Source organism: Hypanus sabinus, unplaced genomic scaffold (assembly GCF_030144855.1).
Source record: "Hypanus sabinus isolate sHypSab1 unplaced genomic scaffold, sHypSab1.hap1 scaffold_188, whole genome shotgun sequence".
Classification (NCBI taxonomy): domain Eukaryota; kingdom Metazoa; phylum Chordata; class Chondrichthyes; order Myliobatiformes; family Dasyatidae; genus Hypanus; species Hypanus sabinus.
Window position 1 is genome coordinate 347,960 of NW_026779970.1, and position 25,358 is coordinate 373,317.

Sequence of the window (25,358 nt, forward strand, 5' to 3'; positions counted from 1 at the left end):
TGTTATCTATAACTACATGTAACTATGTGGCTTTGTGTAGGTCTTGTAACTTTAGGTTTGTCTGATGGGTTTGTAGTTCCTTTCCGGGGAACATGCTAAGACGGTAGCGCGATATTGATACGCAGCAGCCTCTCCGGACTCTGGATTGGGGATTACCAAACGTTATGTGGATTTTCTTGTGTGGTCTGTTTTGTGTTTTTTCATGATATCATTCCGGAGAACGGTGTCTCATTTTTAACTGCATTGTATTTGTGGCTTATAAATGACAATAAACTGAATCTGAATCTGAAATAGCTAAACTGTAGGCACCATCACTCTCTAGATCACAAGAACACACAAGCCTGGACAGAGTGACAATCCTCAGAGGTGACACTTACAGACAGACCACAGTACATCCTTCAGTTATGTTATTTTTTAATGTAAATGATGCATGCACTGTATGCTTCCATGTAAGTGTATAAATTAATGAATCTGAATGTAATTTCAAAGATACACATTTTTCTCCCTTTCTGACACCTCTATTTGTCAATCAACATTACTGGAAAAAAAAAGATTAGATCAGTACCATATTGCAATTTTGGACGATTGGTCTGTGCACATTTCATATATATTAAGCATCACCCTATTTTCTAAGTTGCTTCATAAAGTTTAAGGGCTTTAAAATGTCCCATGGAACACCCGATACTGCAGAAAATGCAAGGTTTAGTCTCCACTTCTTCAAATTGTCCAAGCCAAATTAACTAGCACAGTGTAGCACATATTCTAATACTCACATGAAGGCTGGTGGAAACAATGTTTTGCCTCCTACAGATATTTCACATCTTACACAGCATCAACACCTGGGGCAAATCCACACTGATACAGGGAGATGATGCAACCTCCACACAGAGAACCCCCCCCCCCCCCCAAGGCTCAATCAAACCTATGCCCCTGGAGCTGCAAAGCAGCAAATTTCACTGCACCACCCAGCTCCGCTTCTCAAGCATAACATAAAGAATTACCTGCTTGCCCCCTTTACCTTAACCTTCCTGGGTTTTTTTTTGTTTTGCAACTTGTCCTCAAGCTTACAAAAGGAAATTTTCACCTTCATTCTGGTCTGGTTAGGGAAACAAGGGGAGCACAAAAAGCAATGAAAGGGTATAATAGTGGTTTCATCTCAACATTTAAAAATTGTTTCAATGGCAAACTTTCCCCATCATTAGAAGTAAACAATAACTGTTCTTTTCACATCTTTAAATTTGGATTTTTCATTTAGGAAAAATTTTACCATCGTCCCAACACATAAACTGGTTACCATGGACACCTGGAATGCACTTACTTGATTCCCAATTGATTTTATTCTGAACTAACAATGTTGCTCGAAGGGTCAGATTGGGCCATATTTTGCTTGTCATCAGAACTTTTAGTACACACATTCACATCAATAGGATGACGATTATGCAGGATAATTGTAATGTTCACTTGTTTAAAATGTAACTTGTGTTTTACTTTTATACATTCTAAATCTAAAATCTTATTTCTTACAATTACATGTAGATCTATCATTTCAACTTTGGCCAGTCTTTTTTTTACTTCTAGTATCTTCATTTACACAACTTTTCACTTTCAGTGGAATGATTATTAAAAAGCTGTAAGGTCACACTCAAAAATAACATCTACAATTAGTATTTTAGTTAGCTTTGGTACAAACTAGAAATCATAGGTGTTTTTATCTGCTCATGAATGATCTAAAAATTGACAAAGCAGCTATAAATAATCCCTTACGCTTCCATCTTTCTATTTACTTGTTTTTCTCCTTGAAATCGTTGTCACCCAGCTCTTTATGTGCACATCCCACAATTGTTCTCTCACAAAGTTAATTATCTGCAGATAAACAAGGATCACTGGTCAGGAACAAAGACCAGAAAACCTGATGTTCCTCTCCATTTCTAAGTCACCATTTATAGATCAGTATTTGCAAGGACTATGATACTGCAAAGACTTTCCATCTTCAGTCCTTACAATGTTTAAAGCGAGAACATGGTGTCTCCAACAATGCTGTAAGTGGGACAAGCAGTCTAACTAAGTGGATGCTCCGGGAAAAGGGCAATGGAAATATTGAACCAGATGCTGTCAATGTAAATGTGGAAGATCTTAAAGACTTTCCTTGATGTTCCCAAGTGAAAGCGGAGGATAGGAAGGTAGAGAAGACATGGGGAAAGTGCATCAAGAAGGGAATCTTGAGGATTAGAGGTCAGTGTGGTGGGTTGGAAAGAAAAGCTGCTATTAGAGATGCTCTGGTTATGAAAGGACTGGTAATTGTATAAACAAGTAAGTGCAATTTTATTGAATTGATACATTAGTTGACCATATTGAAGGATATGGTGAAATCAATAATGAATTTTGTAGAGCAAACACAAGGAAAACTGCACTACCAAGCACATCTTTCCCTCCCCCCCTTTCTGCTTTCTGCAGGGATCGCTCCCTACACGACTCCCTTGTCCATTCATCCCCCCCCATCCCTTCCCACCGATCTCCCTCCTGGCACTTATCCTTGTAAGCAGAACAAGTGCTACACCTGCCCTTACACTTCCTCCCTCACCACCATTCAGGGCCCCAGACAGTCCTTCCAGGTGAGGCGACACTTCACCTGTGAGTCGGCTGGTGTGGTATACTGTGTCCGGTACTCCCGGTGTGGCCTTTTATATATTGGTGAGACCCGACGCAGACTAGGAGGCCATTTTGCTGAACACCTACGCTTTGTCCGCCAGAGAAAGCAGGATCTCCCAGTGGCCACACATTTTAATTCCACGTCCCATTCCCATTCTGATATGTCTATCCAAGGCCTCCTCTACTGTCAAGATGAAGCCACACTCAGGTTGGAGGAACAACACCTTATATACTGGCTGGGTAGCCTCCAACCTGATGGCATGAACATTGACTTCTCTAACTTCCGTTAATGCCCCTCCCATTCTTACCCCATCCCTGATATATTCAGTTTTTTTTTCTCTCTCTGCCCATCACTCTGCCTGTTCTCCATCTCCCTCTAGTGCTCCCCTCCCCCTTTCTTTCTCCCTAGGCCTCCCGTCCCATGATCCTTTCCCTTCTCTAGCTCTGTATCCCTTTTGCCAATTACCTGTCTGGCTCTCAGCTTCACCCCACCCTCTCCTGTCTTCTCCTATCATTTCGCATTTTCCACTCCCCCCCCCCCCCCACTTTCAAATCTCTTACTATCTTTCCTTTCAGTTAGTCCTGTTGAAGGGTCTCGGCCCGAAACATCGACAGCGCTTCTACCTATAGATGCTGCCTGGCCTGCTGTGTTCCACCAGCATTTTGAATGAAATTTGCAACAAAGTTTGTAATCTGTAAACTTGGAATTAAGGTCAATTTACTCAGATTTATAAAACTGAAACAATTCGTTATCACAAGAGGAAAATAAAACAAAACTTAAGTCAAGATAATTGTCTCTCTTCCAAACACACTGAATCCTAAAATGAATAATGACATGCCATGCAGTGATGTATAGAACAGACAACTTGGAAATGATCCATGTTCTTACGAGGCAGATTTCCATCTCAACAACAGCTCAGACAAAAGCAGGATATCCGTTAAATAGCCAGAATATATTTGAGAATCTGATCACAATTAAAATCAATATTAAGCTTGTGCAAAAAATTATTCTTAATTATTGACTTAGTAGAAATGATTATTCTTGCAAATTATTCATACTTAGTGACATTACATATGCAAGATAAAAGAACCAAACTAATTATCAATCTTGAATTCTTTCTAATGCAGAATACACCCATACACTATTCAAATTTTGATATTTGTTTACTGTTACATTAATAAATAAATTCTGATTTTTTAAAAAAATATAAACAGCTTATAAATATTACATTTATATGACATCAGTCATGGTAACCCTTACAGAATTACTGCTGGTCTTTCTGACCAGCCCGCGATCTTTCACAAAGAAGAGGGAAATATAATGAAGCTTCCCAGATATTCTTCTTTGTCTCCAGTAATTAGCTCTTGCTACCAATAAGAGCATCCCTTGTTTGCAATATACTTTTTAGTCAAATATGTATCACATCCAAAATGGTAACAAGATGAAAACAGTAAAGTCACTGTTCATTTTTAAGACTGTTTTTGAATCATATAATAGGGGCAGAAATATAATCAGTACAGAAATATTGAAAATGCACAGCTCAAACTAAAGGAATAGAAATAAGGGGTTTCCTTCAAGAAAAGCAACTTTAAATTTGATTAACTTTTTGTCAGAACTGGATATTGGAAGGAAAAAAACAGAAAAGTTAATGAGGAACTGAGAACTGAAATACAGTGGTGCTGGAAAATATGTGAAAACCTGTAAAATTTGCTGCTTCTGCATAAATATGACCTAAAATGTGATCAGATCTTCATGCAAGTCCTAAAACTAGATAAAGAGAACAAAATTAAATAGGTAACACCAAAACATTATACTTGTTCATTTATTTATTGTGAACAATGATCATATTACATGTATTTGTTGGATAAAGTATGTGAACCTCTGGGATGATGCATTCTACAAAAGCAATTTAGAGTCAGGTGTTCCAATCAATGAGATGAGTCTGGAGGTGTGGATTGCAGAGGTGCCCTGCCCCATAGAAAAGATAAAGTCAGTTTACTGACTGAGCCTGCTCTTCTCAAGAAAGATCTGCTCATGTGCACCATGCCTTAATCAAAACAACTTCCAGAAGATGTTAAAAGAAGAATTCTAGAGATGCATGAAAAGGCTACAAAAGCATTTCTAAAGACTTGAATGTTCATCAGTCCACAGTAAGAGAAGTTGTCTACAAATGGAGGAATCTCTGCTGTTGCCCCTCTCCCAAGGAGGGGGCATCCTGTAAAGATCACACCAAGAGCACAACGTGCAATACATAAAAAGGTGAAAAGGACCCCAAGGGTACATCAAAAGACCTGTAGAAATCTCTAGAACTTGCTAAAGCCTCTTTTCCTGTGTCTACTATAGGAACAAGAATGGTCTTCATGGAAGGACAACACTGAGGAGACCACTGCTCCCAAAAAAAAACCTGATCCACGTCTCAAGTTTACAAAAGCCCTGGATCTTCGACAACCCTTCTGGGATAATGTTGGGTGGACACATGAGACACAAATTGAACTTCCTGGTGGAAATGCATATTGCTATGCTAGGAGGGAATGGGCACTGCACACCAACACCAAAACCTCATCTGAACTGTGAAGCATGGTGGAAAGAGCATCATAAGTTTGGGGCTGCTTTGCTGCCTCAGGACCTGGATAGCTTGTTATCATTATGGAAACAACGATAGCAGTCTGTCACCAGAAACTTAATAAAAGGTTGGATAATGCAATATGCCAGTGATCCAAAAGACAAGAATAAATCAACAACAAAATGGTTTAAAAGAAGAAAATCTGTGTTTTGGAATGGCCGAGTCAGTCCTGACCTTAATCCTATAGGAATGCTGTGAGTAGACCTGAAGCAAGCATTTCATGCAAGAAAATCTACTAGCATCCCAGAGTTGAAGCAATTTTGTACAGAGGCATGGACTAATGTTCCTCCAAACTGATCAACAGTTTGGCTGAAGTTATTGCTGTACAAAGGGGTCACACCAGTTATTGAAAGCAAAGGTTCACATACTTTTTTTCCAACGAAGTCATGCAATATTAGATCGTTTTCCTCAATAAATAAATAAATGAATTAATAAATATATTTTTGTGTTATTTATTTAATTGGGTTCTCTTTATCTAGTTTTAGGACTTGTGTGTATCTGATCACATTTTAGATCACATTTGTGCAGAAATAAAGAAAATTCTTCAAGGTTCACAAACTTTCTAGCACCACTGTAAGTGAAAGTTACAAATCACATCTGAAGATTTCTGTGACAAAGCAGCACTTGCTAAATTTGTGAAATCTGTTCATCTTCACAAGTTCATATCCTAAAAAGTAAAAGCTTCCCTTACTGTTCAGATGGTCCAGGACCAAGTTATGAATTGGGTTTGGAGAAAAAGGAGAACTGCGGGGCATTTCTGGCTTCCATGTTTATGACTCAGTATGGTGCAGGGTCAAAAGTCTGACAGCAGGCATATCTCCTTAAGAAAGTATCCTACCAGTAACTAACACCAAGAGGTTTGCTGGAGTACTACAATTTGAAGGGTAATTTCCTTTCAGAAACTGAGATGGAAGCTCAGACTGGAAAGTCAGTTTTCCAGGAATACAGTCACTGAAAGAAAAATAATATTCCAAACCAAAGGTTGGTATTTGCGTGAATGGATTTTGGAGTGCCAAGCATGCATTCCTTCAGAATCACCAATGAAGGATCTCATATTTATTTGCAGGGTGAAGGCTCACATATTAAAATTGACTATAATCAAAGGTGAAAAATGAGGAGGAGGTATTCAGTGCCTGGTTCCACAAGTCTGACCATGAGAACCCAAAATCAATAATCCAATTCCAGGTGACTGCCCTTCTGAACTAAGAAACAGAGAGCAAGAAATACACAAGTGATGTCCGAGGTGAACAAACAAAAGGCAAAACCAAAAACTCGAGGTGTACTATCTGTGCTGGTTAAAATTCTGCAACGTTCTTACACATCCTTAGCTACACCAAAGTCCTGGCTAGAAATGTGTTTTGACATCGACCTGAGATGCTGGGGCAGTGCTCATTCTCAGAGGTGTCACATTTAAAACCCACTGGCCACACACAGAGACATGATGTTGTTGAAATATGTATAGGGGAGTTCTCCCCAGTACCCTGACCAAAGTTCATCTCTCAGCTGACAACAGTAATATTTTAAATTATTTGTTCATTCACACATTTCTGCTATGGAACCTGGCAGTGCATTAATTGACAGCCGAGTTTCCTCCATTACAACAGAAGCTTCACTTCAAAAATACTGGATGGAAAGTGCTTTGGAACATCCTGATATTGTGAAACACACCATAAAAATGCCAAGTTTTCTTTTCATCCCCCTCTTACTTTTCTGCACTTCTGTTCTGTGAACTTAAATATGTGAGACGTTGTGATATCGGAAGCCAAATAAGTAGAAACTCTGGCTCTCTTGATCTGTCACAATTTTTGCTTTTGAGTCTCATAAGTATGAACCTCCTCATAAGCCAGAAATTGAATTAGCCAAAGAAAACTAGAACAACACAGTATCTCGTTCAAGAAAATCTTAAATCGGACTAAACTCTTTTAATAATCCTAATCATTTAAGGAAAGGAAAATATTTCTTGACCAATCAGTACTTTCAATGTTAAATCAACAGATTTTTAAATATTTTCATGAAGTCCACTCCAAAACAAATTCCTTCTTTGATATGGGAAAGCAGCAGAAACACCTCCTTTCCATAGCTATGAGTCACAAAGTACATTTTTGAACTCTAATCAGTGTTGCAACATAAGAAGCAGGGTAGCAACCTTGCACACTGAAAGCTCCCTAAACAGCAATACAAAACATACAAAACAGCAGGAAGCCATTCTGCCCATCACGATTGTGCTAACCTAATCTTCCAGCGCAATGTCTATAGCGCTGCAGTTTTACCTCCTTGTGTACTTCACAAAGCATGGTTTAAGTGCAGTCAATTTCAGACAGTGAGATTCAGACCCAAACTATCTTCTGGATGAAAACATTTTCCTTACTACATTTCCAATCCTTCTACTTTAAATCTGTTCTTGACTGCACTGTTGAGGAAAATAGGCTCTCCCTATTTTCTCTGTCTAGGACCCTCACAATCTTATAGTTCTCACTTCAGTCTTATCATATCCTTTGCTGCTCCAAAACCATGTTTTTCAGCAATGTTTCTTTAAAGGTACAATTTCCAAGTCTGGCAACATACTTGTAAATCTTCTGCACCATTTCCTCATTGCTTCAACTGCCTTTTTACATTCACTTCTAGACTTCCTGTACGCTTGAGCCTTTCTTCTCTTGTCCTTCACAAGTTTCCCCTTCTAGCCCTGTCTATTTTCCTGTGTATATCTTGATCAATCAGGTTCTATGTATTGCAATATCCCCCACTTCACGATTACACAGACTTTCACTCTGTATAACAGATTTACAATAACCCCTTTCAATATCCTTAAATGTTTGAGACCAATTTCCCTATGTGTGGCTGTTTCCAATCTGACATCCTATTCAGCTAAAAAATAGCCTTACCTTCTTTAGAATCTTTACTCCTACTTTACCTTTATCCCGTAACTATAATAAATCTAATTGAATTCAGCCTCACACCATGTTAATCCTTATATTGCCCAGCCACATTCTCCAAGAATAAATCCAAAATTTAACTCATATATATTTTTTGTTTAATTATCTAACATTTCATCCCTATCCACACCAGCAATTGCTCTTCACCCAATATTAACAAGCTCTTTATTTTCTTCTCTATTCTATCTGAAAAAACACATCGGGAATGTTAAGCAGCCAGTTTTGCCCTTCTTTAAGCCATGTTTCAGTTGCAGATAAAATATCATACTGCAAGCTTCTAATAGTGCTTTCAAGTTATTTGCCTTGTTCATAAGATGCCACAAACTCAGGTATCCTCCCTTCTTCAAAAACAAGTCTCTCAGGATTGAGGATAACCTGCTTTACTCTGATTCTGAAACAGCCTCTTGGAGTTGAGGGTAACCTGCTTTCAGTGAATTCTGAGAGACTGCTGAGGTTAATGCAGGACCTGAAGACTGCGTCTCAGGTGAATCAGGAGGCACTTGTAATGAATAATAGAACTTTACTTCACATTGTAGACTTCTGAGTATTCCAGCAAATGGAAGTTCTCACGCCATCCTGACTACACCTTCTACATTCTGGGCATCCATTGGCCAAGGATTCCATTAAGTCAGGGGAACATTATACTTGTACAAAATTTCTGTATTGTTTCTGCCCTCCATCTGCTAACTTCTTCCCACTGTGTTCAGAGTAGAGTGTTCCTTTCAGAACTCCTATTTCTAGCATGCAGACATGACTGGTGCGTCAGAGGTGACTGACATAATTATGGTCCTATTGCTCAGGAATCTGGCCCAGAAGAGAACACAAACCTGTTTTATCCTTGATTTCTTTGGAAGAATTTGTGCACAGTGTCCCTCCAGTGATTTATAGCTACAGCTGTATTTAATGTCTTATCTAAGAATTAAATATTTTTCAATACACAGTACTCCACAAGAATGTCAATGTCAATTTCTGTACTCAAAAGACTAGGGAACAATGCTTACATACATTACAACATAGTTTACATTATAACTTCAAATATACCATAACATTTTCAACTCCATGTTTATTGTCCATAGAAAGGATACAAATTAACCAGCTGCAAAATTTCCAACTTTGTAAAAATATTGCAAAAAATACCATGGAAAATAGCTGAGTCTTAAGATTAATCTAATTTTTGAATATAACAAATCAATGTAATGTACATTCAAACACATTATTTAATGGCAGGGCAGAACTGGCTTTAAGAAGACAGAATTTCCCTTGACTTGGCAAGACAGAAGCGAATTGGGAACCTCGCCCACTTAAAATAACTCATTGCATTGACTTTGCCTGCAAGGCTGCTTGTGTCAGTAATACCTCTGACAAGTCCCTGCTCCTGCAGGAAAGGAGGAAATTGTAGCAATATAACTAGAATTATGTTTTCCTCTTATTAGGGTGTGTTAAACCAAGACTAAAATTATTGTGAGCAAGAGCATTTGCTCCATAAAGGTAATGCAGTCTGTATTGACAGAAATGGCGGTCATTGCTACCACACTCAGTCCACAAATCATCATAGTGGCAAAGAGAACTTAATAATGCCACAAAGGAAAATTTAGGTACTCTTGCAAGTGGAGGTGGTTGGAAAGCTACGAAGACTGTTAAGAGTCAAACAGGGCAAATAATGTAGAAAGGAAGTGGAGTAGCCCCAGTAATAAAGGAGATGAGGAATGATGACCAGGAAGAGCAGGAAGGAGAATCAATTTGAGCTAAAATAAAATATTTTTAATTGAGAAGGAAAGGCAAATGTCAAACATTTAACTTGATTATCTGTAATAGATTAACACTTGAAATGATAATAAATTTGGTACAAAGTCAACATGGTTTTTATGGCAAAGAAAATATGTTTGACAAATCTGATGAAGTTTTTGAGAGGATGAAATTCAGAGAGTATAGTCAGTTTTTAAATTAGATGTACATCTGGATTTTCAGAAGGCATTTGAAGAGGTACCAGATAAAAGGTTTTCAAAAGCAGAAAATTCTTACCAGTGGGTTAATGGTATAGCATTGAAATTGGCTTGTTTAGAAGACCGAATGCAGGGAATAAAAATAAATGAGTCATTTTATGGCCAGCAGCCGGTTGTTAGAGGAATCAGCACTGAGTCCTCAGCTGTTCACAATTTCAATTAATGATGTGAATATAACATAACTGGGTTTGTAGATGATGCACAGGTGGGAGGGAAAGCAACCACGAGCATATGAACCTGCAAATATTTAAGCAAGCATGCAAACACACTGCAGATAGGGGATGTGCAAGGTTATACACTTTCTTAGCTAGAATTAACACACATATGTCAATAGAGATCTGGTCATTGGGCAAAAAGCACAAGAGTATAAGAGCAAGAATAAGTCACCAGAGCCCTCAAGCCTGCCTGACCCATCATTTTGAATGAGACATGAACAATAAATATGTTAGTCCAGGCAACCATTAGGAAGGTGAGTATCAAGTTATTCTTTAATAAAAGGGGATGGTGTCATCTTGGAGGGAATTAACCAAACACAACAGAAATTATAAAACTGAGAGGTTATTGCATTGAGACATACTGGAATCTGAGAGAGGTTAATCGAGAGGATGCATCCTTTCCTTTTTTAATTTGGGGTATTCACTCAAATTAGAGGGCAAGGTCACCTGGCACTGTACTTGCTGGAATTCGGAAGGAGGCGAGGAGATCTGATAGAGACATACAAAATTGTGAAAGGGATAGATAAGGGAGAGGCAGGAAAGTTGTTTCCACTGGTAAGTGAGACTAGAACCAGGGGACATAGCCTCAACATTTGGGGAAGTAAATTTAAGACACAGAAGACAAGGAACTGCTTTTCCCAAAAGAGTGGCGAATCTGTGGAATTCTCTGCCCAATTAAGCAGTGGAAGCTACCTCAGTAAATATATTTAAGACAAGGTAGTATAGATTTTTTGCATAGCTGGGGAATTGAGGGTTATGAGGAAAAAGACAGATAGGTGGAGATGAGTCCATGGTCAGATCAAACATGATCTTATTGAATGGCGGAGCAGGTTCAATGAGCCAAATGGCCTACTCCTGCTCCTATTTCTTATGTTCTTAAATGAGGAGAAATTGTTTTCCTTAGTGTATTGTAAACACTATAATTCTCAACATCACAGCACTGCAGTTAAATTAATTGTTAGAAGAACCAAAGAATATGAAGATTATGCATTTTACACTGAGTTCCTACAATCAAGACTGCATTTACAGAAATGAAATAATGTCATTGAGAAGAAATACTGAAGGAGAAAAATTGACATGGTTTGAAAAAATTCTCAGTGAGCGATACTGAAGAAAATCCCTTCAAAAGTCAAGCAAACCATACCTTTCAAAGATTTAAAGGTCACCTATTATTTAGAGATCCTCCATTCATCTTTTTATCTCTTATAGTCTATTTATTGGCATCTGGATTTCTGAAGAACTAATGTCTTTGAAAAGACAGCTTTTGCTGACAAATGGGCAAATATTCCTTAAAAACACTCCAGCAACTTGTACCCAAAACAGCTCCCAAACAATAGCTGCTGGTATTCAAGGGGGCCTACTTGAAAGGGACAAGGCACCTCAGCATCTCATATTATAACTTTGGAAGAAGCACTAAATTATGTTCATAATCATGGCTATTCAAGAAACTTACATTGAAACACATATTTGTACCTAATTTCACAAAATTTTAATCTCCTTTCAATAGAATTAGCTCATTTGAAAATACTACACATCTGCAGTCAAGCATGCCTGTAAAAATGGAGGACAAGAAACTGCCAGATTACTTTTAGCTTATTTATTTTAGTGCAGACATATTGATGAAGAAGCTTACAATTTAAAGATCAATTCAGTTAATTTGCCAACATTGGTTACTCTAGTATTTTGGGGTCACACCAGCTGCAATTAAAGAATACTTGTTGCTTATAACAACAGATGCTCTAACAAAATATTGATGAGTCAAGTACCATAATTTAACTGCCTACATGACTTCTACATTAAAAGAGTGAAGATTATCATAATCCTGCTCTATTTCAAACACCATCAAAGAACAGGACATGAAAACACTGTTTTAGCCTGGTTTTCAATGCGGGAAGTTTTGAACAACTCACACTGGTCCAAATTAACCTCGACTAAACTTGGCTCCCTTTCTGACTACAGCTCATTTAACACAGGAGGCAAAAGAATGCCAGGCAAAAACTAATTCCTGGGAGTCAGAGCCAATTCACAGTTAGGGACTGGAAGTTACACTTAGGACATGAATTCCAGAAGTTAGTACAGTTCTACATTGGTTTTATTGGAAGCAATACAAACCCTCAAAACCCCTAAATGATTTGACCTGGTAGACCTTCACGTGAAATTCAGTCACCAAGTTCAGGACAATAATTTTCCAATCTGAGGTTATGTTGGAACCTTCATTTCAGGTGGATACACAGCAAAATTTTCATGTGATGACAAAAGAAATTCCTCCCATCGCAATAAATATGTACCAAACCAAGTCTGTGGGGAATATGCATGAGCACACATAGGACCTTGGAATAGCATTTTATTCAGCAACGTGCACATAGAGCAATTGCTTATTCCAAGCTGCCCTACCGTAAGGATTTGACAAACAGAACATTCAATGCCAACAGATAGCTAAAACACACAAAGAAGAAGCCAACTGCACAATGCTTTGTGAACAGTGTACAGCAACGGCAGCATTACAGCTAACAATAGCTAAGAAAATCAAAAATAAACTGTAGATTGAATTCTGAAACAAAAAGAGGAACAGATAAAAACACTCAGCAGATCAAGTAGAATTCAGGGAAATACAGTAGTTAACATTTTAGACTGAACACCCATTGTCAGTTCTACCTGACCTGCTGAGTTTTTCTAGCACCTTCTGTTAAAGCCAAGGACAGATGCTTAAAAGCTGTTATTCTTTGATTTTTTTAAAAATGTTGCTTACCTAAAAATGTACTCTGCTTGGATGAATCTGCTTTACTTTTTCAAATGTGTCATGGGTTGTTTTTCCTCTGTAAAAATTCAAAACAAGTTTCAATGAAAATATACTGTGTAAAGATGTCTCTGAAAACAAATGCACATAATTACAAACTTTACACCAGTAGTCTTTTGTAGAATCAAATTCATGGTATTACGTTTCAAAAACATCATCTGACATTCAAGAAAATTAAATTTTGTTTTAATTGAAGAGTAAAGACCAAGAATGGCATCAAAACCATTGTCAATGTACATTTATACAATAGTGACAAAACCAATTCATGAAATAGATGTAGTTATCATCAGTAATGTGTGGTTAAGTCCCAACAATAGTTAACATAATGCAAACCTCAGTAAGGAAGTCAACCTAATCAGTAAAACCTCAGTATGAACATCAAAAGCATACATATTTAACAGAATAAACTGTTAGTAACGTGACTTTCTTGATCCAACCAATACTTTGAACCAACTTCCATTCATTTTCAGAATTGGGTCAGTTTGAAAGCTGTCGTGTTTATGCTTAGAAAAACATCCATCTTTCACAGATGCTGCACACAGATCAATAGGCTGATGCAAGTCAGGACGGCAGATTGTTAAAGCTCATTTCTGAAATCTCTTCTAACAAAGTCAGCCCACGATATAGTTAAAAATCAACCCGTGGAGAATAAATTGTATGTCAAGATAGATCCTGTTTGAATTGTCTGTTGCGCATTTCGACAGCGAATTTAATGAAAATTTTCAGAATTAGCTCCTTTACGCTCAAGTTATGAATTTTCTTCCCAGGACAAACTCAAACCACTGATCCAGAAGCAACCTTCCCGTTTACATGCTTCAGTCCTATCCCCCTTCTGGCCACACCCCATTTGCAACAATTATCAATCAAACTAAAACACATCATCTAATACAAGAAATCACCATCTTAACAATTAATCTGAGGTAGGCTGATGACAGAGAAATTTAAGAAATATAACCTACCCGGAATTCTTCAATGTTAGCCATATTAAAAAAAAATAGCAAAGCAACAAATAAATAACACGGATCCACAATGGAAGTTAGAGCAAAGGAGGAAGTGTGGGGAAGAGTGAACTAGATCCATAAACCTCACAACTTTACTGTGGCAGTTAAAATTTATTATTTGGTGATCCAAAGTTCATCTTGCAGAGATAAATTCATTCTGTGACATATTCTTTCCATTTTCCTGCTCCCATTAGTTGTACTTTCACCATGATCATCCAATCACTCTCCAACTCTACACTATCTCCACTTAACAAGAGAGATACAGAAAGGACATTCCTAATCTTTCTTGCTGATAAGAAAATTCAGTATGCTTCACTACAATCTTTCTTGTTCTAATTGAATTTATCACTGCAAAACAATTTTCCCCTCAATACTGTACCTGCCTTCCAAGAAAATAAAAGCTGATATCAATTATGTTTTCTGCTTTCACCCTGAACAACAACATTTCATCTACCTTATTCACACGAAAATTCCTTGATTTTTGCCAACAATGCCTCAGCTTCTTTAGACAACACACACAAAATGCTGGTGGAACACAGCAGGCCAGGCAACATCTATAGTAAGAAGCACTGTCGACGTTTCGGGCTGAGACCCTTCTGTCCTGACAAAGGGTCTCGGCCCAAAACGTTGACAGTGCTTCTTCCTATAGATGTTGCCTAGCCTGCTGTGTTCCACCAGCACTTTGTGCGTGTTGTTTGAATTTCCAGCATCTGCAGATTTCCTCATGTTTGCTCAACTTCTTTGCTTCTTTTCTGGAGGTAAGTTAGAAAATAATATTCACTACATACCTACTGATTCCCACAGCTACCATGACTATATTTCCTTCCATTTAGCTTCCTGTGCAAACTCCATTCCATTTACCTAGTTTCCCTAACTTAGATACATCTTTTCTGTTTATCTCACTTACCATATTTTCACTTCTGACCTGAGCTACATTATCATCGTGCAAGAATTCCTCTCCACCATGGTTAACACGATTCTTGATCATTCCCATTTCATATCCTGCACTTCTTCTCACATCTCTCTGAAAACCATAACAGGATTCTGGTTGTATCCAAATTCCACTCTATCAGTCTCCAAATTTATCAATGTATCTTTTCCCATTTTTTGCATCTGCATCATGGCAATGCCACCAAACACTCCTTTCTTCCCTGTTCAGCATTCTAAGGAGACACTTCCTTCATACATTAGTTAACTCCTTCATCAGCCGAACACGCACTCTGATTTCTTTGCCACCTTCTCATACATGTAGAAGAGGTCTAATCCTGCCATTTTATTTCCCTTCCACAATCACTGCATAAAAACTCTTCAGGTGAAACAGAATTGTCTTCCACCTCTACAGTCTGGACAGCATCGGCAGTTGGGTCAGTAGAATACCTTGACTCAAATGACAAGCATGTATTTCAAATCTCTGCCCATTCTTATATCATCAATAATCTCTTGCGCTATCCTTCGGAGCATAATGCAAATGTGAGATACACAACACCACCTTTTGATTAGATAAGGGATTAGCAGATAGATATGGGAATATGCAAACAAGACTACCTTGGTGGGTACAATTGTCTGCCTGGCCAAATTGGGCCAAAGGGCTTGTTTCCATGCTGTATTACTCTATAGCTCTCCATATTATTACCTTTCTGTTCAATATTAAGTTAAACATTTACAGATAACAATTCTGGCTCTCGCAATGTTCACTGCCATTAAGCCCACTTTGTTCATTGTATGCCAATCACATTAACATCACCCTGCACCTGGCACCATCTGCCTTTTCATTATTCAAATCCTCTTGGCTTCAACTCTTGCACTGAACTTCCCACTTATCCCATTTTCTGTCATTCTCCTATCAAGCAGTTTTCTGGAACTTGGCCATCAATTTATCACCTGCCAGCTTCTTAACTCGTCCGCACGTCCTCAAAAGATTCCAAGTACGTTTCTTATCAAAGAATGTGTATAATAAGCTGATGAGAGGCATTGATCATGTGAATAGTCAGAGGCTTTTTCCCAGGACTGAAATGGCTAACACGGGAGGGCACAGTTCTAAGGTGCTTGGAATTAGGTACAGAGGAGATGTCAGGGGTAGGTTTTTTTGTGTGGAGAATGTTGTTTGCTTGGAATGGGCTGCCGGCAACGGTGGTGGAGGTGGATGCAAAAGGGTCTTTTGAGAGACTCCTGGATAGGTACATGGAGCTTAGGAAAATAGGGGGCTATGAGTAACTCTAGGTAATTTCTAAAGTAAGTACATGTTCTGCACAGCATTGTGGGCCAAGGAGCCTATATTGTGCAGTAGATTTTCTACGTTTCTAATTTCCATTAAATTTGACTGATTGACAGTTACCATCATTTTCATGTCAATATATCCATATCGTTGATGATTCCAGTGATACATAACACCATTGTTGTGTCAAGGCCAGTAGGATTTCAGCAAACATTAGAGAACAGTCTCCTAAACCTTGACTATCTATAGCAAAGTCAAATAAAACAACAGGGAATGATAGAAACACACAGGTCAGGCAGCAGCAGTGCAAAGTGGAAGAGAGTAAATGCTTTAAGTCCAGGCTTTGGTTTCTCTTTCCACAGATGCTATGTGAACTGCTGAGTGCTTCTAATTCTTTTTGCTTCAAATTTCCAACATCTGCTTCCTTTTGATTTCCAAAACCAAATCTTATGATAACTACTTGCAAGTACACATCAAATGTATATATTTACAGTATGTACTTTCCATTCCAAAACCATCCAAGTTATTAAAATTCCTTATCTTCTATAGTATATTTTCAGCTATCTGCATCAGCACAATTGCTACTTCAATTTATTTATTCTTCACTCATTCCTGAATGCAATATTCCTTGAAATTCGACCTTCATTATTTTTAACTAAGACTACAAAATCTGATTTTGAATAAACACTCTGTAATTTGGAGCAAATTCCTACACATTTGGACTATCTGGCAGCAACGCCACCGACTATGCAAATCATTAGCAAACACCAGCATGATTCTAATTCAGGCCAAACACTCTGGTGGACTGAAAAAAGAAACCAATTAGTGTAGGAGGGCTGTGGTCACTGACACTGCTGTGTGAACTGGAGTATTCTAAAAGAATATCAATAAAATGTTATCTCTGTATTTATATTTCCCTCTCATTTTCTTTCTACATTTATTGATGAGGTGCCAGATCAGTAACACAGAAATTCTGTCAATGGAATGAATAGCCAGAATAACAGGACTCTGTTCACAGAAGGAAAAAGCATCTGGCCTAGTAATGCCATGTCTTATGCATGGCATAAGGCCTCTGGCCTTATTCAAGTGATCCAGTAATTTAGATGCACAGGATTAAGGGAAAAGCACCTTACTGGTATGCTTACTTGTCCATGCATGGGTTATCATTTGCTGAGACATCGTCTGCGTCAAGTGAATAAGGTTCAAATTTGTGATCTCCATATTCAGGAAAAAGTCATTGCCACCACAAAAATTACTGGCCTTTTGTTTTTATTTCTGGCTGGGGGCATACATTTTGAAGCATCCAGGGACAGTCAAGAACAAGGATCAAGGGGTAACTAAATATTAGTTTATGTAAAAAGTACTGAAGGCATTGTTTAACCTAATAGCTGATAAATCCTAATGGGTCCAATGATTTACACTATGGCATTTGAAACAGGTAGCTCTGGTAATCATCATCCCAAGTTCTATAGATTCTGGAGTTGGTTCTGCAGACCAAAAGACTGCAAATGTGAATCTGCTATTTAAGAAACGAGGGAAAATACAGGGTACTGTAGACACATTAGCCTAATATTGATGGCTGGGAAAATACCTACAAGGTTTTGGCAGGTTAGATGCAGGGAGGACATTCCCCCTGAATAAGGAGTCTAAGACTCGGGCAGAGTTTCAAAATAATGGGAAGGACGTTTACAACTGAGAGTCAAAAAACTTCTTCATATGATGATGAACCTTTGATCATTTCCCCTGCTGATGAGCTGTGAAAGCTCAGTCATTGTGTTCATTCAAACGAGAGATCAACATTACTGAGCATTAAATGAATTTAAGGATAAGGTTAGAAAATAACATTGCGGTAAAGGATCAGCCATGAATCCCTCAACAGATATTCCTCTATTCTTTTATAATCACTGAGCTGCAGGAGGAAGAAGAGATATTTGGCAAATAAAACAATTCTCCAAATATTAAAGAGACCTGAGGCTTCCTAAGCTCTTGTATACGCGGATATTTTGGAGATGACTGCAAGTATGTTTGTCCCAGTCTGAAAAGAAGGGTGTGCAAGAAAAAAATCTAATTAGCAAACCAGCATAAGGGATTCAAATTAAAACTTTCAGCTCTCCCATCAATACTGCTCTACAATATTTGTTCCCTGAAACAAACTGGATTACCTTTGTCTACAACTGACGCTGGGCATGATGGAAGTACTGAGTGCTCGCTCTTACAGAAACGTGGCTCCAGGACAACATACCATGCATGATCAATCTTCAGGTCATGCCACTCAGGGACTTTTGCTGATATTGTTTTGTGACTGTACATACTGGATCTTAACTATATGTGCTGTGTGTGACAACATGTATTGTGTTTCGCACATTAGCCCCAGAGGAACAATGTTTTGTTTAGCTGGATAGATGTGTATGGTTGAATAACAATAAACTTGCACTTGAACCACATTCGGCACTCTGCAGCAGATGGTTCGGTTTAGGCAAAAGAATTTTTAAAGAGTTCTGTTGCCAAAACCATAGCCAAAAAACTTGGAAATGATAACAGAGATGCACAAATCCTGGGAAAGGTACAAGAACATCTCAAAGGCACTGAACAGACTTCGGAATTCAGTGCAATCCTTCCGGAAAAAGTGGAAAAAATATGAAAGCACAGCCACACTGCCTCAGTCAGACCGCCCCTCAAAACTTAAGTCACCCCGAACAGCACTTGTAAGCAAAGCTACTGTAACAGAAACACTCACTCTGAGGGAGCTGCAGAAGTCCGAGGCTGCAAATGGAAATGAAGTTCCTGGCTCCACTATCTCCAAGGCCTTGCACAAAAAGGGTATTTATAGAAGTTGCTGATGGGTATCTCTGCTGCTGCGAAGGGAGACTACCTTTTGACTGCTGGGGGGAATCTCTCTGCTATGGAAAGGCTGTCACTGTGACTGGAGAATGTCACCCAGGTGTCTTGCACTTTGGATATGGACTTGTACCATAGCCATTTTTTTTAAAATTCACAGTTTTTTTATATTCCATATTTTTCATCTGCTTATTTTTTTTTAAATGTGTGGGGAGGAGAATTTGGGGGTCGATGTGCCTGTTCTATTTCTGTTTTTTTTCTCCCGGGAAGGAGGGTCTGGGTGGTTGCTGATGATCGCGCTGCCATTCTTATCCTTCTTGGTTCTGTTGCTATCTGGAGTTGCGTGCTTTGATAATAAATGAACCTCTGAAGATTCTTTTTGTGCATTCCCACTTGGACTGCTTCCTTGGTATTGTCAGGGATAAGCATGGTGAAAGGTTTCACCAGAACACTGCAGTCATGAAGAAACAGTATCAGGGGAACTGGAATCCATCAATTCTGGCTGATTATTGTTGGACACTTAAGCATGAAGCCTCAGACACTAAATACAAATAAAAGTATCAACAGAACTTTTTAGCTTAGTTGAACTTTTGCAAAGCATCGGCACCATTATGCAGTGAAACACATTATATACAATAAAAGTTAATTTCTTGGCTCTCCAAATCCCTATGTGATCTATTTGCATTCAGTTTCAAGCGGTCCATCATAATCATAAAAAATTCTGAAGAAGCAACACTTGAAAAAATTTGTTATCCAGTCCAGTGTAATCTGCTGAATCAGAGGCAATTTTCAAATAAGTTATACCATAAGATCATAAGATATAGGAGTAGAATTAATCCACTTAGCCCACTGAGTCCGCTCCACCATTCCATCATGTCTGATTTATTTTTGCTCTCAGCCCCATTCTCCTGCCTTCTCCCATTACCTTTGACACCATGACTAACCAAGAACCTATCAATCTCCACATTAAGTTTACTCACTGATACGGCCTCCACAGCTGTCCATGGCAATGAATTCCACAGATTCACCTCCCTCTGTCTAAATAAATTCCTTCTCATCTTTCTTCTAAATGGACGTCCCTGTATTCCAAGGCTGTATCCTCTGGCCCTAGACTCGCCCTCCACAGGAAACATCCTCTCCACATCCACTAGGCCTTTCAACATTTGATACATTTCAATGAGATGCCTCCTCATTCTTCAAAATTCCAGCAAGTACAGGTCCTGAGCCATCAAACGCTCTTCAAACATTAATCCTTTCATCCCCGAAATCATGCTCGTAAACCTCCTCTGGACACTCTTCAAACTAGAAAATAGTCTACCCCTTCATTCTTCTACCAAAGTGAATGGCCATACACCCCTCTGTACTATACACGATCTGCCAATTCTTTGCCCATTCTTCCAAATATGTCCAAGTCCTCCTGAAGACTCCGTGTTTCCTCAACACTAATTGCCCCTCCACCTACAGTGCCTATAAGAAGTATTCACTCCCCTTGGAAGTTTTCATGTTTTATTGTTTTACAACATTGAATCACAATGGATTTAATTTGACTTGTTTTGACATTGATCAACAGAAAATACTCTTTCATGTCAAAGTGAAAGCAAATTTCAACAACTTGGTCAAAATGTATTACAATTATTAAACACAAAATAATTGATTGCACAATTACTCACCCCTTCAAATCAGTATTTAGTAGATGCACCTTTGAAAGCAATTACAGCCTTGAGTCTGTGTGCATAGGTCCCCATCAGGTTTGCACATCTAGACACTACAATCTTCCCCCCATTCTTCTTTACAAAACCGCTCAGGCTCTGTCAGATTGCATGGGGATGGTGAGTGAATAGCCCTTTTCAAGTCCAGCAACAAATTCTCAATTGGATTGAGGTCTGGACTCTGACTTGGCCACTCCAGGACATTAACTTCATTGTTATTAAGTTATTCCTGTGTAGCTTTGGCTTTATGTTTGGGGTCATTGTCTTGCTGGGAAACAAATCTTCTCCCAAGTCGCAGTTCTCTTGCAGATAGCATCAGGTTTTTCTCCAGGATTTCCCTGTATTTTGCCGCATTCATTTTACGCTCTACCTTCACAAGCCTTTCATCGGAACATAGAACCTTCATCCAACTGACTCCAGAGCCTCCCACATGCCTTCTGGCAAACTCTAGCCAGGATTTCATGAGTTTTTTTTCAACAGTTGCTTTCTCTTTGCCACTCTCCCATAAAGCTGTAACTGGTGATGCACCCGGGCAACAGTTGTTGTATGTGCAGTCTCTCCCATCTCAGTCAATGAAGCTTCTAACCCCTCAAGCACTGTCATAAGTCCTTCGGTGTCCTCCCTCACTAGTCACATTCTGACACGGTCACTTCGTTTTTGAGGATTTCTCTAGGCAGATGAACAGCTGTGCCATAATCTTTCCATTTCTTGATGATTGACTTAACTGTTCTCCAAGTCAGTGACTTGGAAATTTTCTTCTATCCATCTCCTGGCTCGTGCTTTTCAATTCCCTTTTCATGGAGTTGTTTGGAGTGTTCTTTTGTCTTCAGGGTATTTCTTGCCAAGATACCGATTCACCAGCAGCTGGACCTTCCAGATACTGGTGTATTTTTACTACAACCAATTGAAACACATTGAATCTCCATTTGGAGATGTGGAGGTGATCTCTATTTAAGTAATCCAGTGATTTCTAAAATCAATTGGCTGCACCAGCAGTGATTCGGTGTGTCATATTAAAAAAGATTCAATACTTATACAATTAATTGTTTTGTGTTTTATTTTTGCAATTTTTTAAAATCAGTTTGTGGAGGACAGTTTTCACTTTGACATGAAAGAGTCTTTTTCTGTTGATCAATGTCAAAACAAGCCAAATTAACTCCACTGTGATACAATGTTGTAAAAGAATAGAACATGAAATCTTCCAAGGGGGAGTGAATACTTTTTATAGGCACTGTATCTATGGATCATATGCAGCATCTTGTCAAAGGCCTTCAGAAAATAGAAATAAAGAACATTCACTGATTCTCCTTTGTCTGTCCTGCATGTTATTTCTGTAAAGAATTCCAACAGATCTTTTTGGGCAAGATTTCCCCTCAAGTAGACCTGGCTGATGTTGACCATGTGGCTTACCTTATCATTCACCAGCAAGTACCCTGAAATACCTTCACAACCACTGGTCAGGCTAATTGGCCTATAATTTGCTTTCTTCTATCTTGCTCCCTTCTTAAAAATGCAGACACATTTGCAATTTTCCAATCTGGATATTCTTGAAAGATCATTAACTAATTCCTCCACAATCTCTTCAGCCACCATTTTCAGAACCCCAGGATGTAAACAATCTAATTTATGTACCTTCAGACATTTCAGCTTCCCAAGCATTTTCTCCTTAATAAGAGCAACTACACTCACCCCCCCCCCCCCCACCCCTAGACATAGACATCTGGCATACTGCTAGTGTCTTCCACAGAGAGCACCGCAGAGAGCACTGACGTAAGATACTTACGTTCATCTGCCATTTCTTTGTCCCCGATTACAACCTCTCCAGCATCATTTTCCAACAGTCCAATATCCATTCTCTTCTTTATTTTAATCTTCATATAACTGAACTTTTGGTATTCTCTTTGATATTATTGGCTGGCTAAATCATCCAATACTATGTCACCTCCTTTGAAGGATTTGACTTAATTTTTTACCAATAGAGCTACCCTCTGCCTACCCGCCTGTCCTTTTGCTACAAGCTGTATCCTTGGATGCTTAAAATGCTTAAAAGCTTTTTTAAGTATATAAAGAGTAAAAGACAGGTGAGAGTAGATATGGGATCAATAGAAAATGATGCTGGAGAAATTGTAATGGGAGATAAGGAGATGGCGGAGGAACTGAATGAGTATTTGCATCAGTCTTCACTGAGGAAGCCATCAGCAATGTACCGGACACTCAAGGGCGTCAGGGAAGAGAAATATGCGCAGTCACAATTACGACAGAGAAAGTACTCAGGAAGCTGAATAGTCTAAGGGTAGATAAATCTCCCGGACCAGAAGGAATGCACCCTCGTGTTCTGAAGGGAGTAGCTGTGGAGGATGCCAAGGAACTAGCAATGATCTCTCAAAAGACAATGGATTCTGGCATTGTTCTGGAGGATTGGAAGATTGCAAATGTCACTCTGTTATTTAAGAAGGGGGCAAGGAAACAAAAAGGAAATTATAGACCTTTTAGCTTGACATCGGTGGTTGGGAAATTGCTGGAGTCAATTGTCAAGGATGAGGTTATGGAGTACCTGGAGGCATAAGACAAGATAGGCAGGACTCAGCATGGTTTCCTTAAAGGAAAATACTGCCTGACAAACCTAGTGCAATTTTTTGAGGAAATTACAAGTAGGCTAGACAAGGAAGATGCAGTGGATGTTGTGTATTTGGATTTTCAGAAGGTCTTTGACAAGGTGCCACACATGAGGCTGCTAAACAAGATAAGAGCCCATGGAATTATGGTAAAGTTACATATGTGGATAGAGCATTGGCTGATTGGCAGGAAACAGAGAGTAGGAATAAAGGGATCCCATTCTGGTTGGCTGCCGGTTACCAGTGGTGTTCCATAGGGGTCCGTGTTGGGGACGCTTCTTTTTACGTTGTATATCAACGATTTGGATTGTGGAATAGATGGCTTTGTGGCTAAGTTTGCTGTTGATACAAAGATAGGTGGAGGGGCAGGTAGTGCTGAGGAAACAGAGTCTGCAGAGAGACTTGGATAGATTAGGGGAATGGACAAAGAAGTGGCAAATGAATTACAATGTCGGAAAGTGTACGGTCATGCACTTTGGTAGAAGAAATAAACAGGTAGACCATTATTTAAATAGGGAGAGAATTCAAAGTTCTGAGATGCAACCGGACTTGGGAGTCTTCATGCAGGATACCCTTAAGGTTAACCTCCAGATTGAGTCAGTGGTGAAGAAGGCGAATGCAGTGTTGGAATTCATTTCTAGAGGAATACAATATAGGAACAGGTATGTGATGTTGAGGCACTGGTAAGACCTCACTTGGAATACTGTGTGCAGTTTTGGGCTCCTTATTTCAGAAAGGATGTGCTGACGTTGGAGAGGGTTCAGAGAAGATTCACTAGAATGACTCTGGGAATGAGTGGGTTAACATATGAGGAACATTTGACCACTCCTGAACTGTACTCCTTGGAGTTTAGAAAAATGAGGGGGGACCTCATAGAAACATTGTGGGGGAGTCTAGTACGAGAGGGCATAATTTAAGGACTGAGGGGCGTCCATTCAGAACAGAGATGCGAAGAAATTTTTTTAGCCAGAGGGTGGTGAATCTATGGTATTTGTTGCCACAGGTGGCAGTGGAGGTCAAGTCATTGGGTATATTTAAGGCAGAGACTGATAGGTATTTGAGTAGCCAGGGCATCAAAGCTTATGGTGAGAAGGCAGGGGAGTGGGACCAAATGGGAGAATGGATCAGCTCATGATAAAAATGGTGGAGCAGACTCCATGGGCAGAATGGCCAACTTCAGCTCCTTTGTCTTATGTTACCCTGCCAACTATGATCTTCTTTAGCCATGACTCAGTGATACACACAAAGTCACATCGCTAACTGAACCAAAAGATCATTTACCTTATTCCCCATACAGTGTGCATTCAAATATAAAGCCTTTGGTCCTGTATTCATCAACCTTTTCAATTTTGCCTCCACGTCACACTTCAACTCATTCCACGAACTGCAATTTGACCCTATCAATCAAATTGATTGATTTGATCAATTTGATCCTTCCTCATGGTCTCATTACACACTGCATCTACTTTCATACCAACTACCCCATCCTCAGCTTTTATCACTCTCATTCCATACCCCCCCCCCCCACCAACTTAGTTTAAACCCTCCCCAACAAACCTGCCTGTATGGTTATTGGTCCCTCTCAGGTTCAGGCACAATCTGTCGTTTTTGTACAGGTCATGGCTTCCCAGAAGAGATCCTAATAATCCAGAAATCTGAAACCCTGCCCCCTGCATCACTTCTACAGCCACTCATTCTTCTGTACCTTTATTCTATTTGTGGGATGCCCTTTAGGGATACTGTTATTAAGGTAGGGGGA

The 25,358-nt window shown here is 39.1% G+C and overlaps 1 protein-coding gene across 6 annotated transcripts in view; it reads right to left on the minus strand.

Annotated features, from left to right (window-relative positions):
• LOC132387457 (1-phosphatidylinositol 4,5-bisphosphate phosphodiesterase beta-4-like) overlaps positions 1-25,358 on the minus strand; it is a 536,307-nt gene that overhangs the window by 345,269 nt on the left and 165,680 nt on the right. For all 6 annotated transcript variants that reach the window (XM_059959817.1, XM_059959814.1, XM_059959818.1 and 3 more), the window contains one exon: positions 13,174-13,240. The gene's annotated coding sequence lies outside the window, so the exon portion shown is untranslated. The remainder of the gene's footprint in view (positions 1-13,173; positions 13,241-25,358) is intronic.